We start from the raw sequence: 17,121 nt of genomic DNA, 5'->3' as shown, positions 1-17,121 counted from the left end.
TCTGGCATGTGGGGGCTTTCAAGTGTAAGTTGATAAGAATTCAGGACCGGCATATTCCTGTAAGGATGAAGGATAAGGATGGCAAGTTTCGGGAACCTTGGATAACAAGAGATATTGTGAGCCTAGTCAAAGAGAAAAAGGAAGCATTTGTCAAGGCTCGGAGGCTGGGAACACACGAAGCAAGTGTGGAATACAAGGAAAGTAGAAACAAACTTAAGCAAGGAATAAGGAGGGCTAAAAGGGGTCACGAACGTCATTGGCCAGCAGGATTAAGGAAAATCCCAAGGTTTTTTATACGTATATATATATATAGAGCAAAAGGGTAGCCAGGGAGAGGGTTGACCCACTGAAGGACAGGGGAGGGAATCTATGCGTGGAGCCAGAGGAAATTGGCGAGGTATTAAATGAGTACTTTGCATCAGTATTCACCAAAGAGAAGGACTTGGTGAATGATGAGTCTGGGGAAGGGTGTGTAGGTAATTTGGGTCATGTTGAGATCAAAAAGGAGGAAGTATTGGGATTCTTGAGAAACATTAAGGTAGACAAGTCCCCAGGGCCTGATGGGATATACGCCAGAATACTGAGAAAGGCGAGAGAGGAAATTGCTGGGGCTTTGAGAGAAATCTTTCATAGAAGCCTTACAGTACAGAAAGAGGCCATTCGGCCCATCGAGTCTGCAGCGACCACAATCCCACCCAGGCCCTACCCCCATACCCCTACATATTTTGCCCACTAATCCCTCTAACCTACGCATCTCAAGACACTAAGGGGCAATTTTAGCCAATCAATCTAACCCGCACATCTTTGGACTGTGGGAGGAAACCGGAGCTCCCGGAGGAAACCCACGCAGACACGGGGAGAATGTGCAAACTCCACACAGACAGTGACCCAAGCCGGGAATCGAACCCAGGTCCCTGGAGCTGTGAAGCAGCAGTGCTAACCACTGTGCTACCGTGCTGCCCATGCCGTACAAATCTTTGTATCCTCACTGGCTACAGGGAAGGTCCCAGAGGATTGGAGAATAGCCAATGGTGTTCCTTTGTTTAAGAAGGATAATCCAGGTAATTACAGGCCAGTGAGCCTTACGTCACTGGTAGGGAAATTATTGGAGAGGATTCTTTGAGATAGGATTTACTCCCACTTGGAAATTAGTGGATGTATTAGCGAGAGGCAACATGGTTTTGTGAGGGGGAGGTCGTGTCTCACTAACTTGATCGAGTTTTTTGAGGAAGTGATGAAAATGATTGATGTGGGTAGGGCAGTGGGTGTTATCTACATGGACTTCAGTAAGGCCTTTGACAAGGTCCCTCATGGCAGACTGGTACAGAAGGTGACGTTGCACGGGGTGAGGTGAGCTGGCAAGATGGATACAGAACTGGCTCGGTCATAGAAGTGGAGATGCCAGCGTTAAACTGGGGTTCTTACTTGGTCATAGAAGACAGAGGGTAGCAATGGAAGGGTGCGTTTCTGAATGGAGGGCTGTGACAAGTGGCATTCCTCAGAGATCAGTGCTGGGACCTTTGCTGTTTGTAATATATATAAATGATTTGGAGGAAAATGTAACTGGTTTGATTAAGTTTGCCGACGACACAAAGATTGATGGAATTGCGGATAGCGATGAGGATCATCAGGATACAGCAGGATATAAATGCGAGGTAATGCATTTTGGAAGGTCTAATACAGATGGGAAATATACAGTAAATGGCAGAGCCCTTAAGAGTATTGATAGGAAGAGGGTTCTAGGTGTACAGGTCAACAGGTCACTGAAAGTGGCAACGCAGATGGAGAAGGTAGTCAAGAAGGCATACTTCATGCTTGCCTCCATCGGCCGGGGCATTGAGTTTAAAAATTGGCAAGTCATGTTGCAGCTTTATAGAACCTTAGGCCGCACTTGGAATATAGTGTTCAATTCTGGTCGCCACACTACCAGAAGGATGTGGAGGCTTTGGAGAGGGTACAGAAAAGATTTACCAGGATGTTGCCTGGTATGGAGGGCATTAGCTATGAGGAGCGGTTGGAGAAACTTTGTTTGTTCTCACTGGAACAACGGAGGATGAGGGGGCGACCTGATAGAAATCTACAAGATAATGAGGGGCATGGACAGAATGGATAGTCAGAAGCTTTTTCCCAGGATGGAAAAGTCAATTACTAGGGGGGGCATAGGTTTAAGGTGTGAGGGGCAAGGTTTAAAGGAGATGTACGAGGCAAGTTTATTTACACAGAAGGTGGTGGGTGCCTGGAACACGCTGCCGGGGAAGGTAGTGGAAGCAGATACGATAATGACTTTTAAGGGGCGTCTTGACAAATACATGAATAAGATGGAAATAGAGGGATATGGTCCCCGGAAGGGTAGGGGGTTTTAGTTCAGATGGGTAGCATGGTCGGTGCAGGCTTGGAGGGCCGACGGGCCTGTTCCTGTGCTGTAATTTTCTTTGTTCTTTGTTCTATTTGAGGGAAAATATGTCATGAATTGTGTACAGAGTAAATCTCACCCTGCATTGTTCCATTAAACACTCCCGTGTTTCAGTATTGAGTAAACCTCCATCAATACTGTACTAACGAAATGCATTACCTACACTTTACCAGTATGCCATCTTTTACCATTTTCTACTCTTGCCATCCTTTTGGTTTCTCTGTGCCCCAGTCAGAACAGCTTCCCTGTCTACTCCAAATAGCTTGCATCTCAGATACATTTTCTCCTATTCCGTTAATGTTAGCTTGCTGAAATTAATAGCCAATTCCTTCAAGATCATCTAACTTTGATCTGCATCTGTCTCAGCTATTTATTTTGGTAAATCAAAGCCTCTATTGCTTTCTTTCCAATCAAGCCAACCAGCCAGTTGGGCACAGTGCACCTATAACACGTTGCTTCTGCCCTGAATCCACCTGCATTTTCAGGTTCAACTCTTTATGTGGTCCAATGTAGACTCAACTTAGGCCTGCCTCCAGACTGGGGTAGAAAGTCAATCATACCTGCAGACTTGAGTAACTTACAGCAGCCCTAACTGCTGCCAGCTAAGGCTACAGTTCAAAGGCAAAGGATCCAATGGGTTCCAACAATGGAGAAATCATAGCAACATACCTGCATAAGCACCATAGGGCCAGCTAGCCATCCCTCCCACTCCTGGTCTGAGGGGGATTGGAATAAGGCCTCTTTTCCAATGCGCACCCAAAAGTTGTTCATAATGGGAAATGATGGCTCCTTCATTTCATGCCATTGCAGCGTCAGTGCTTTCATTGTTAAATGTTCCTGTGAAGTGCCTTGGGAAGTTTTACTATGTTAAAGGCACTATACATAAAAGCAACTTGTTGTTGTTGCTTATTGTAGACCCAGAAGCCCCGGGAGACCCCCTTGCACTCTCTGGGAAGATCTTGTTATGGTCAGGAGGGGGTTAAATTAAACAGCACTGCTTCCTCTTTTCATGATCTGTCCGTAAACAGAAAGGTATTTTTGATTGTTTTCCTCTTTCTAAGCGATGGTGTAATTCCCAACATGCGTGGGTGCAATCCAATGTCTATTAATTACTCCATAGCAAATTTGAGATAGGATTAACTTGAAGGTTTAGTTTATTTGCACAGACTCAAATGTGAGAGAAGGATAGCAATGTTGCCTCATCGATACATATACAACCAAAGAAGGATTGTAAAAATAAAGATTTCTAGGGCAAAGACACAGAGAAAAGGAATATTGGCCGAAATTCTCCTGTCTTGCCACCGCGGGAATTGTAGCGGGTGAGACAGAAAATTTGGCGGACCATTCAAAGTTCCGTTGAGCTCGGCAGGAATTTCCAGTCTTGGGGCATGTGTGGAATCCCACCAATCGTTTCACGTGAGTCCGGAGTCTGGAATCAAAGTCTAGTGAAGTATTTTTCCTTGGAGCTCTGCAGGTTGAAAACCAATGCTGTATAATTCACTTTTCCAGTGGAGTTTACACAATGAGATAGACATACAAAGATGAAGTGATCCTGAAGGGAGAGTACAGAAATTCCAGTAGCAATAGTGTAGATGGGGCCCAGTATTCAATCTGGGCAGAACCTCTTTTCTGTGCTGCTGCTGATTAGATGGAAAAAAAAAGGCAGACTGAGTTTGCAGTGCAGCAAAGCAATACAACTGGCTCCACCAGCTCGATGTCACGTAATTCCCACCTCTTCACATTAAGCTTTTCAAGGGATGTGTATTTCATCGTCTGGGCTCCCAGGGTGGTAAAATGTTCCAAGCATTGAGGCTTGAAAGGAAGGTGTGTTCTTTGTCCAGCAGACAAATATGCTCTGGTTGGTCATCCTGGCTTATGAAATGCAGGTGGCCTTTATATAGTTCTCTTTGAACTTGGTCCTTGTAGCCCACAGGATATCATTAGTATCTCTTCAGGGATAATGAGGTATACGCACAGTTTTTGTCCCCTTATTTAAGGAAAGATGTAGTGGCATTGGAGGCAGTTCAGAGGAGGTTCACTGGGTTGATTCCAGAGATGAGGGGTTTGTCGTATGAAGAGAGATTGAACAGTTTAGGCTATACTCGCTGGAATTTATAAGAATGAAGGGAGATCAAATTGAGGTATAGAAGATGATAAAAGGTATGGATAAAGTAGATGTGGAGCGGATGCTTCCTCTTGTGGGACATTCTAGGATGAGAGGTCATCATCTTAGGATAAGGGGCAGCAAATTTAAAACAGAGTTGAGGAGAAACTACTTCTCTCAAAGTGTTGTGAATCTGTGGAATTCGCTACCCCAAAGTGCGGTGGATGCTGGGACAGTGAGTAAATTTAAGGAGGAGTTAGACAGATTTTTAATTGGTAATGGGTTGAAGGATTATGGGGAGAAGGCAGGAAAATGGGGATGAGGAGCGTATCAGCCATAACCGAATGGCGGAGCAGACTCGATGGGCCGAATGGCCTAATTCTGCTCCTATATCCCATGAAGTTATGCAACACTGCGATGGAAGCTCCTTTCATTCAAGGGTCACTGACAGACATAGCTTCAAACATTTTGAAAGGTCTTTTTCCATTTTTTTAAATTTTGGAAATGCCAAAAGAGAAAATGCTGGAAAATCTCAGCAGGTCTGGCAGCATGCTGCCCTACAATCTTACAGATGCTGCCAAGAGCTGCTGAGATTTTCCAGCATTTTCTCTTTCGGCTTCAGATTCCAGCATCCGCAGTCATTTGCTTTTATGAGGGATACCCATATTTATTTTATAAAAATATTCAGGAGAAGGCCTCAGAATCCTTACAATCTGGAAAATGCAATTGTAAAGCAGAGGAAAAACCAGTACACCTTAATAAAACATGCGAGTTTGTTATTTTTCTCAACATTAGACTTCTCTCCTCCTCTTGTTTCTAATTCTTTGAAATTGTATTTGCTCACCATTTTCTTAAAAATCTCCCTTCCCCAAAAAAATACCGTGTGGGCTTGAATTTCCCCTGTTTAGCTGTGCTTGTGTTTGTTCCTGTTTCTACTATGTTCGGGCATTTTTCACGCACATTCAAAAGAAACTTGTCCACGTTCAACTTGTACGGTGAAACAAGTGAGTTTCACCAAATGTTTCTGAGAGGCATGAGCACATTTTCAGTGCATGAACTTTGAAATTACTGTTGAATCCTAATACACCACCGAAAGAGGCGATTCAGTGCATGTGCCAGCTCTTTAAACGAGTTATTCAAATTAGTCCCACTCCCTGTTCTTTCTCTATAGCCCGCTTGAGAAGTTATTATTGAATCTGCTCCCACTGTTCATTTATGGTGTGCTGGCCTTTATCAATCGAGGGATTGAGTTTAGGAGTCCGGGGATAATGATGCAGCTATATAAGACCCTCGTCAGACCCCACTTGGAGTACTGTGCTCAGTTCTGGTCGCCTCATTACAGGAAGGATGTGGAAAGGATTGAAAGGGTGCAGAGGAGATTTACAAGGATGTCGCCTGGATTGAGTGGCATGCCTTATGAGGATAGGCTGAGGGAGCTCGGTCTTTTCTCCTTGGAGAGACGAAGGATGAGAGGAGACCTAATAGAGGTGTATAAGATGTTGAGAGGCATAGATCGGGTGGACTCTCAGAGGCTTTTTCCCAGGGTGGAAATGTCTGCTACAAGAGGACACAGGTTTAAGGTGCTGGGGGGTAGGTACAGGGGAGATGTTAGGGGTAAGTTTTTCACACAGAGGGTGGTGGGCGAGTGGAATCAGCTGCCGTCAGTGGTGGTGGAGGCGAACTCAATAGGGTCTTTTAAGAGACTCCTGGATGAGTATATGGAACATAATAGGATGGAGGGTTATAGGTAGGTCTAGAAGGTAGGGATGTGTTCGGCACAACTTGTGGGCCAAAGGGCCTGTTTGTGCTGTCGTTTTTCTATGTTTCTATGCAGCACGATGCAGATCACAGTGACTTCCTGCTTGAAAAATTATTTTGAGTTTATTTATTGGTGTCACAAGTAGGCTTACATTAACACTGCAATGAGTTTACTGTGAAAATCCTCTAGTCGCCACACTCCGGCGCCTGTTTGGGTACACTGAGGGAGAATTTAGCATGGCCAATGCACGTCTTTCGGACTGTGGGAGGAAACCGGAGCACCCGGAGGAAACCCATGCACTTTTGCTCATTAAATATATTACTTTTCCAAGTGAACTGCACAGATCAAATCAACTTGGAATGCCCCTTTCTGCTGTTATTATTCAATCATGATTTTTTACATGGCTAAACTGCACTATCAGCAGTATGTTCTGCATGACAATGGACAAGAAAAGGCTACCTTGTGTTAGCAATTATTTTCAGAATTGCAGAATCATATTTTAAATGACACAATTAATCCATTAGATTTAGGAATGTCAGAAACTCGCTAGGAATTTGTACGTTAATACTGCAAATAAGGAGAAGCTGTTTTGAAAAACCCATCTCAAGACTGTCTCAGCAAGCTGGAATGGGAGAAATTATGGCAAAGGGCTAACTGTGCTGTTCGAGATCAGTCTACTCTCAATCATCAGTAAAGTGATGGAAAGGCTCATCAGCTGTGTGGTCAAGTGGCACTTGCTTATTAACGACCTGCTCACTGAAGCTTCATTTGGGTCCTGCCAGAATCACTCAGCTCCTGACCTCATTATTTCCTTGGTTCCAATGTGGACAGAAGGACTGAACTCAAGAGGTGAGGTGAGAGAGTGACTATCAAGGCAGCATTTGACCCTGTATGATGTCAAGGAGCGCTAGCAAAATTGGGAATCAGGGGGAAAACCCTCCGCTGGTTGGAGTCATACACAGCACAAAGAAGGTCATCAGTTCCAGGACATCAGTTCCTCAGGGTCCTAGGTCCAACCATCTTCAGGTGCTTCTTCAATGACTTTCCTTCCATCATGAGGTTAGGAGTGGGGATATTCACTGATGATTGCACAATGTTTAGTATCATTGCGACTGCTCAGATATTTGAAGTAGTCAATGTCCAAATGCAGCAAGGCTTGAGCAATATCCAAGCTTGTAATATTTGCGCCACAGAAGACCATCTCCAACAAGAGAGAATCTAACCATTGCCCTTTGACATTCAATGGCATTAACATTGCTGAATCCCTTAATATGAATAACTTGTGGGGTCACCATTGACCAGAAAGCTGAACTGGACTAGTCACATAAATACTTTGGCTACAAGGGCAGGTCAGAGGCTAGGAATCCAGTGAAAAATAACTTACTTCCTGACTTCCCAAAGACTGTCCACCATCTAAAAGCCACAAGACAGGAGTGTGATGGAATATTCTCCACTTGCCTGGATGAGTGCAGCTCCAACAACAGTCAATAATCTCAACACCATCCAGGACAAAGCAGCCACTTGAATGGAATCCCATCCACCATTTTAAGCACTCACTCCCTCCACCAATGATGCATGGTGGCAACAGTTTGTACCACTTACAAGATGCACTGCAGGAACCTAGCAAGGTTCCTTAACTCTGCATCTTCAAAACCCATGACTGCTACCATCTAGAAGAATATGGGCAGCAGATGCATGTGAACACCACCAACTGGAAGTTCCCCTCCAAGCCACACCCCACCCTGACTTAGAAATATATCGCCATTCCTTCACTGTCGCTGGGGCAAAATTCTGGAACTCCCTCCCACACAGCACTATGGGTGTACCTGCACCACATGGACTCCAGCCGTTCAAGAAGGCAGCTCATCACCACCTTCACAAGGGCAATTAGGGATGGGCAATAAAGGCTGGCTTAGCCAGCGACGCCCATGTCCCGTGAAAGAATGTTTTAAAATTGAGATAAATTCATGCTCTTTGCTCATTAAACATGTGACTTTTCCAAGTAAACTGCACAGGTCAAATCAACTTGGAATGCCCCTTTCTGCTGTTATTATTCAATCATGGATATTTTTACATGGCTAAACTGCACGTTCTGCATGACGATGGACGAGAAAAGGCTTCCATGTGTCAGCAATTATTTTCAGAATTGCAGAATCATATTTTAAATGCTACCATTAATCCATTGAAATGTTAGATTTAGGAATGTCATAAACTGCCCAGGAATTTGTATGGTAATATTGCAAATGTCAGGAGGACAGATCACATGGAACATAGATTTATGATCAATGGGAAACGAAGCAGGCAACACAGTGGACGGCACAGTGGCATTGAGTACAGTGGTTAGCGCTGGGGACCCAGGTTCAATTCCTGGCTTGGGTCGCTGTCTGTGCGGAGTCTGCATCTTCTCGCCATGTCTGTGTGGGTCTCCTTCGGGTGCTCTGGTTTCCTCCCACAGTCCAAAGGACGTGCTGGTTAGGGTGCATTGGCCGTGCTAAATTCTCCCTCAGTGTATCCGAACAGGCACCGGAGTGTGGCGACTGGAGGATTTTCACAGTAACTTCATTGCAGTGTTAATGTAAGTCTATTTGTGACAGTGTTGCTGAGACAGTCTTGATATGGGTTTTTCAAAGCTGCCTGCACAGAATTTCTCCGAACATGGCTGCAGTGAAGCTATAAGTTCCTAAGTCACCTTATCTCATCTCTAACTTTCCCGTACAAGATCAGATCAATATTATTTTAGGTCATTACTCTCCCTATAAAACCAACAAAATAAGGACATAATACATGATCCATTATCAATAAAAACCCAAGTGCAAACACATAGTCCTTTAGTGTGATCTGTTTGGCACTTTAGGCAATGATTAACATCGTATAATTTCAGCTGGCTTTATACCTTTTAATTTACAACCCTTCCCAATTAATTGCATAGTCCACAAACCATGAGCAACACAAAGGGCTGCTTTGACTCTGGGGAGTTCCCAAGAACAGGTGTTAGGTTCACTGGTCAGGAATTCTGTGCTTTTTCCCTCCTGCCTTTTCAAACACTTTACCATCAATAAGTTATTTTTGAAGTGTAGTCACTGGCCATGCAGGCAAACGTGGTGACCAATTTACACACAAGGAGCTCCTACAACCAGCAATGAGATAAATGGATCAGTTATTCAGTTTTGATTAAGGGGTATCGATGGCCAGGAAGCCAAAATAAAAGTAAAAGTAAAGTTTATTTATTAGTCACAAGGCTTACGTTCACACTGCATTGAAGTTACTGTGAAATTCCCCACACTCCGGGGCGCCTGTTCGGGTCAATGCGCCTAACCAGCATGTCTTTCAGACTGTGGGAGGAAACCAGAGCACTCGGAGGAAACCCACATAGACACGGGGAGAACGTGCAGGCTTCACACGGACAGTGACACAAGGCAGGTATTGAACCCGGGCCCCTGGCGCTGTGGGGCAGCAGTGCTAACCACTGTGCCACCGTGCTGCCCAAGTGAACTAATGAGGGAGGATCGTTACGTCACCTGAACATGCAGGCAGTATCTTAGTCTAATATCTCAGCTAAAAGACAGGAGATGGTGAAATAATAATTTGGGGCAACCAACGTGGATTATTATATGTATTTATTGACATATTATAGAAACAGTCCACGTCCTTGATGCGCTATCAATAAGGCGAAAGACTACCGATATGCCAATGTAAGTGTAGGCTTTTATTCACAACAGAATCAGGAGCAGATCCCAACAATTAACCGACCTGGACTGAACAAGGGGGAGGAGACAGCCACCTTTATACTAGGTGCTGAGGGGAGGAACCAAACTGGAAGGGATGTGTCCAGGTATGACAAACACACACAACGGTGGTCCATATAGGACAAAGGCACAACTGAGGTCCACCACAGTCCTAATCAGCAACTGCTGAACAATACCCAAGTTACAAGTTACATTCATGCCATACATGTGCCAGGCAATGACCATCTCCAATAGAGAATCTAACCATTGCCCCTTGACATTCAATGGCATTACCATCACTGAATCCCCCACTATCCACATCCTGGGGGGTTACCATTGACCAAAACTGAACTGACCCAGCCATACAAATACTATGGCAACAAGAACAGGTCAGAGGCTGGGAATTCTGCAGCGGGTAACTCACCCCCTGATACCCCAAAGCCTGTCCACCATCTACAAGGAACAAATCAGGAGTGTGATGGAATACGCTCCACTTGCCTGGATGAGTGCAGCTCCAACAATACTCAAGAAGCTCGATACCATCCAGGACAAAGCAGCTTGCACCATTGGCACCACATCCACAAACATACACTCTCTCCACCACCAATGAACCAGCTGTTTGTACTCTCGACAAGATGCGCTGCAAAAATTCACCAAAGTCCCTTAGACAGCAGCTTCCACGCCCATGACTGTTTCCATCTAGAAGGACAAGGGCAGCAAATTCATGGGAACACCACCAACTGGACATTCCCCTCCAAGCCACTCACCATCCTGACTTGGAAATATATCACTCTTCCTTCGCAGTCACTGGGGTCAAAATCCTGGAACTCTCTCCTTAACACCACAGTGGGTGTACCTACACCACAAGGACTGCAGCAGTTCAAAAGGCAGCTCACCACCCACCTTCTCAAGGGCATTAGGGATGGGCAAGAAACACTGACCTAGCCAGCGACGCCCACATCCTGTAAGTGAATTTGAAAAAACCCCACACATATTCACATCGAAAAGGAGCAAACCATTGAACACATTGAGCTTGTGTCACCATAGTTGCTCTCTGACGGAATTCCATATATGTATCTTTGCCCCATATTTCTCAATAAAGGTTAATAAACATCTACCAATCTTGGTTTAAAAATTAACAATTGATTAAGCATCTATTGCTGTTTGTAGAAGAGACTTCCAAACTTCTACCACTCTTTATGTGACAAAATGTTTCATAATTTAACTTCTGTAAAATCTGGCTCTGATTGTTAGACTATGTCCCCAAGTCTGAGCCTCCCCAACTGTGGTGAACCATCGTTGGTTCCCACTGGATAGTACTGAGCCAGGGTCTGGCCAGTACTACAAGGATGTACATATGTTACTGTTGGGTTGTGCTACTTGTTGCTGTTGGGGTTAGGGTGGGGTTGTTACACCTTTGTACTGTAGTGTTGTGGTACATCCCAGTCGGGCTCCGCCTCCTGGGAGAGGTATAAAGGTCCCTGCTCTGGCTGGGACCCCTCAGTCTGGGATCGTGTATATAATTATTGGCTGCTTCATTACAGTAAATAAAAGCCTTTATTTCCTGAGCATCTAGCCTCGTGTTTGATAACGCGCGTCACCAACCAACAGATACAGGCCGGAATTCTCCGACCTCACCCGCTGCAGTGAATGGAGATTTGGCTGAGTGCCAAATTCTCCTTTCTTGCTGGCAGTGACAGGGGGGTGTACAAGACAGGAGAATTCCAGCCACAGTTTGTCTACCCCCCTTATCTGTTTTCCTTAATATCGTGGGGAAAAAAATGATCAAAACACCCTTTAACTTTCTAAATTTCAGGGTATATTTCACAGCATCATTTGCTTTATAATCATCCTTTGGAATACAAATATCATTCTAAAAAAATTATTCTACACTCCCTCCAAGGCCAGCGTATCCTTCCTAAGGTGTGGTGCTCAGAATTCCGCACAGAATTCCAGGTCTGTTCCAAACCAGTCCAAAAGACATGCTGGTTAGGGTGCATTGGCCTGAACAGGCGCCGGAATGTGGCGAATAGGGGAATTTCACAGTAGCTTCATTGCAGTGTTAATGTAAGCCTTACTTGTGACTAATAAATAAACTTTACTTTACGTTTGTAGAATAAATTCAACACCTTGTATTCTTATTGCTCCAGATATAAAGAGCAGCATTCCATTTGCCATTTTGATTTTTCCCTGTGCCTATTTGTAACAATTTTATAATCTGGGACGTCCAAGTTTCTTTGGTCCTCAACTCCTCACCATTTAGAAAGTCCCCCCTTCTCTCCTTTTTACATCCAAGGACTATGATAACCCCCAGGACTTGCAATGGGGGATCACTGATTGACCTCCCTATAGGACTCATTGAATGTGAGCTCCCTGGGGATTGGTAATTAACTAACTGGGTGGAGCTTGTATAGCGAGCCCTGTATAAAGCAGGCCCCTGAGTGGGCCCATTGTTGCATTTGTCCCAGCTGGGACCTGTTTGTGGTTTGTAGTTGTTGATTTACTTTATTTCATGGCAATAAAACACTGTTCCTTTACAGCCGACTCCTGGAGTTATTACAAGGACTTCACAGTTGCCTACATTAAAATCTGTTCATGCCAGTTTTTCCCATTCATTAAATCTCGCTGCTCCGACCTACACAGCTTTCAAAAAGAAAGGTCGTGCTTGCTGAGACTGAGAGTTCTTTGGGCAGGGGATAGGTACCATGGTTGGGGAGAATGCATTGGACATTCATAGAACATAGAACATAGAACATTACAGCGCAGAACAGGCCCTTCGGCCCACGATGTTGCACCGACCAGTTAAAAAAAAACTGTGACCCTCCAACCTAAACCAATTTCTTTTCGTCCATGAACCTATCTACGGATCTCTTAAACGCCCCCAAACTAGGCGCATTTACTACTGATGCTGGCAGGGCATTCCAATCCCTCACCACCCTCTGGGTAAAGAACCTACCCCTGACATCGGTTCTATAACTACCCCCCCTCAATTTAAAGCCATGCCCCCTCGTGCTGGATTTCTCCATCAGAGGAAAAAGGCTATCACTATCCACCCTATCTAAACCTCTAATCATCTTATATGTTTCAATAAGATCCCCTCTTAGCCGCCGCCTTTCCAGCGAAAACAATCCCAAATCCCTCAGCCTCTCCTCATAGGATCTCCCCTCCATACCAGGCAACATCCTGGTAAACCTCCTCTGCACCCTCTCCAAAGCCTCCACATCCTTCCTGTAATGTGGGGACCAGAACTGCACACAGTACTCCAAGTGCGGCCGCACCAGAGTTGTGTACAGTTGCAACATAACGCTACGACTCCTAAATTCAATCCCCCTACCAATAAACGCCAAGACACCATATGCCTTCTTAACAACCTTATCTACTTGATTCCCAACTTTCAGGGATCTATGCACACATACACCTAGATCCCTCTGCTCCTCCACACTATTCAAAGTCCTCCCGTTAGCCCTATACTCAACACATCTGTTATTCCTACCAAAGTGAATTACCTCACACTTCTCCGCATTAAACTCCATCCGCCACCTCTCGGCCCAACTTTGCAACCTGTCTAAGTCTTCCTGCAAACTACGACACCCTTCCTCACTGTCTACCACACCACCGACTTTGGTGTCATCAGCAAATTTGCTAATCCACCCAACTATACCCTCATCCAGATCATTAATAAATATTACAAACAGCAGTGGCCCCAAAACAGATCCTTGAGGTACACCACTTGTAACCGCACTCCATGATGAATATTTACTATCAACCACCACCCTCTGTTTCCTATCTGCTAGCCAATTCCTGATCCAATTTCCTAGATCACCCCCAATCCCATACATCTGCATTTTCTGCAGAAGCCTACCATGGTGAACCTTATCAAACGCCTTACTAAAATCCATATATACCACGTCCACTGCCTTGCCCCCATCCACCTCCTTGGTCAAAAAGCCTTTGGGAAGATACCATACTCGGAAACTAATAGTGAAGATTGGATAGAGGAATGCAGCAAAATATCTATAATGGGGATGGGTGGGGGAGGCAAAAAAAGGGTGAGGAGCCATGTCAGGATGCAATTCTGCCATGAGAGCAGAGTGGGAAAGATAGCAGCTTGACCGACCGGTCATGACAGCCAATTAGCTAATCAAAGGCCTAATTATTGACCATCCTTGCGAAATTCCATCCCTTCCCCCATGATCATAGAATCCCTACAGTGCAGAATGAGGCCATTCAGCCCATCAAGTCTGCACCGAGAACAATCCCACCCAGTTCCTGTCCCCGTCACCCCACACATTCACCCCGCTAATCCCCCTGACACTAAAGGGCAATTTAGCATGGCCAATCCACCTGAGCTGCACATCCTTGGACTGTGGGAGAAAACCGGAGCACCCGGAGGAAACCCACGCAGACATGGGGAGAACGTGCAAACTCCACACAGGCAGTCACCCGAGGCCATAATTGAACCCGGGTCCCTGGCGCTCTAAGGCAGCAGTGCTAACCACTGTGCCACCATGCCGAATGAAAGGGGGTTGCGGTGTGTGTAGGGGGGGCAGCTACATGGAGGTGCTCCCCTTGCATATTCCTTGGGAAGCAGGCTGCTGGAGGGGCCAAGGACAATGATTGACCCATGACCCCTGTGCCACTGCTGGGGTACAGAAAGATGAAGCATCCTCCTCCCCTTGCGAGGGCACCTCGGGTGCTTTCTCGTAATTGTCGCTGCTTAGAACTAAGGTGCCACTGAGATGCCAGACCTCTGTGCCGCACACATGAGGACGGCCTAAACCGGGATGTTGGATTTATGTCACATTATCAGCAACCCCCACAGCTTGCCTCCTGGACTTGCAGGCTGTCCTGTCTGGAGACAATGCCCATCTCTTTAACCTATGCTTAATGCTCCCTCCACCCACATTGTCTGTATCTTTAAGATCTGGTTGGCTGTAGGGATTCGCATTCTAATCAGTATTCTGTAACTTGATTTTGTGTCTCTATGCCCTGTTTGAGAGCACATTTCCACTCCATCTGACGAAGGAGCAGCGCTCCGAAAGCTAATGGTATTTGTTACCAAATAAACCTGTTGGACTTTAACCTGGTGTTGTTAAAACTCTTACAAGATTGGTGATGCCAGTCCAATGTTTGCCCACGTAGGCTGAAACCTTCATGTATATGACATTATCGAGACTCACCTCTTCTTGAGGAAAGTCCCGGCTTTGGTATCTGAGGTGTCAATATGCTGACATTCGGTGAAACGTGTTCCTCATAAATATAAATGGGAACTCAAAATTGAAAAACAACAGTTTTAAAGTGTTTTGTTTGACTTTTGAAAACCGATACAGAAACAAGCTGAGCACAGCTTTATAGAGCTAACTAAAGTGATACAGAATTGAGGAAGCTGCATAAATAGGGGGAGGCCTGGCTGACTCGGGACACTGTTGACGATCTATGTCTCATGATAATTTTATCTCAATATTTACAAAATAATTTTATCAGGTCTCCTTAACAGGTAGAAAAATGGGCTTAGAAAAATGAGCTGTTTTAAAACTAAACAATTCTTGTGAATTTTCCCTTTGCTTTCCACATTACTCTGACACTTGATGAGGCTTTGTCTTGATGGGATTGACTAAGTTCCCACAATGTGGGTATTTCCCTCTATCTAACCCTAACTCTCAGTCAATACAGAAGTAACCAGAAATAAGAGACTTTTTTTCCCTTTGTGAATAAACTCTTCATTCTCTATAAAGTCCAAAACTGGAACAATTTCCCCACATTTTGGATGGCTCTTTAGGACACAAATATAAGCCTGTTGTCTGATCATTCTCCCTCACCTCCAGGCTCTTCCTATACTTTGCAAACCTATCTTGTCACGTACTTTATTCAATGGTGAATGCTCATTTTATCAAAGGTTATTAAAACAATAGAAATTTTTATTTTTACTTATTCATTCTTGGCATGTCGGTGTCACTTGGTGAGGTTAGCATTTATCACCCATCTCTTGAGGAGATGGTGAATGAACAGCCTTCTTGAACAGCTGAGTTCCATGAGGTGAAGGTGCTGTACTGTGTGGTGGGATGTTCCAGGACTTTGGCCAACAATGATGAAGGAATGGCGTTATATTTCCAAGTCAGGGTGGCATGCATGACTTGGAGGGGAAGCTGTTGGCAGTTATCTCCCTCAGCCTTAGCTCCCTGAGACAAGCCTCGGTTACAATGAGTATTATTAGAAGACTATTCAACCACGTGGCATCACGCAAAGCCTAATCCCTCCCTCATATGACATCCAGGCTCACACATATTCTAGAACCTGAGGAAGGAGCAGCGTTCCGAAAGCTCGTGATTCCAAATAAACCTGTTGGACTTTAACTTGGTGTTGTGAGACTTCTTCCTATGTTCTAGAACAGTATTTGGCAACCTACGGCCCTGAGGGCCACATGCGGCTATCAGGGTTATAAGTGCGACCCATGAGACATTTTATTGATGGTTGCCCATGTGCAGAGTTGCCACATTCTCTTGATTCCCATCCGCTTGGTTTTTTCCTACTGGTTTGATTGAGGCGACATGCACTTAAAGCAAGGGCAAGTGTAGCGAGGAGTGTGCTGATTGCTCACAGCATTGACTGTGAGAGCCGTGTGCTCCCTCTGTGTCCAATCAAGCATTAATTTTCTTTATTTTTGTCGCTTGAAGTTGATAGTTCTGTTAATATATGAATGATTAGTCATTTTCTACAACTCATTATGAAATATTCAGTGTGTATTAAATATATTTAATTTTAAATGGTGAGTGAACAAGCCAGATTTCAATCTTGCCGCCCACTGAGATGAAGGAGGGCCGCTCATGCCTCCTCTACTAGCTTAGGTTGCCCATCACTGTTCTCGAAACACCATTGGATAAAGAGCTGCAATGGAATCCCTAATGGATACCCCAATTCCTTTCATAGAGTTACAGAGTTTCACAGCACAAAAAAGAGGGCCTTTGACGCATCATATCTGCGCTGGCCATCAAACACCTATTTATTGTCATCTCATTTTCTAGCACTTGGTCTCTGAACCAGTGCCTTTACTGATCATAGATTGGAATATCCCTAGGGCTAGGGGTTTGGATGGAGAGGAGTTTGTTAGGTGTGTCCAGGA

Source organism: Mustelus asterias, chromosome 27 (assembly GCF_964213995.1).
Source record: "Mustelus asterias chromosome 27, sMusAst1.hap1.1, whole genome shotgun sequence".
NCBI classification, from domain to species: Eukaryota; Metazoa; Chordata; class Chondrichthyes; order Carcharhiniformes; family Triakidae; genus Mustelus; species Mustelus asterias.
The sequence above is the reverse complement of the archived record's forward strand: the minus strand, read 5'-3'. Positions refer to the sequence as shown.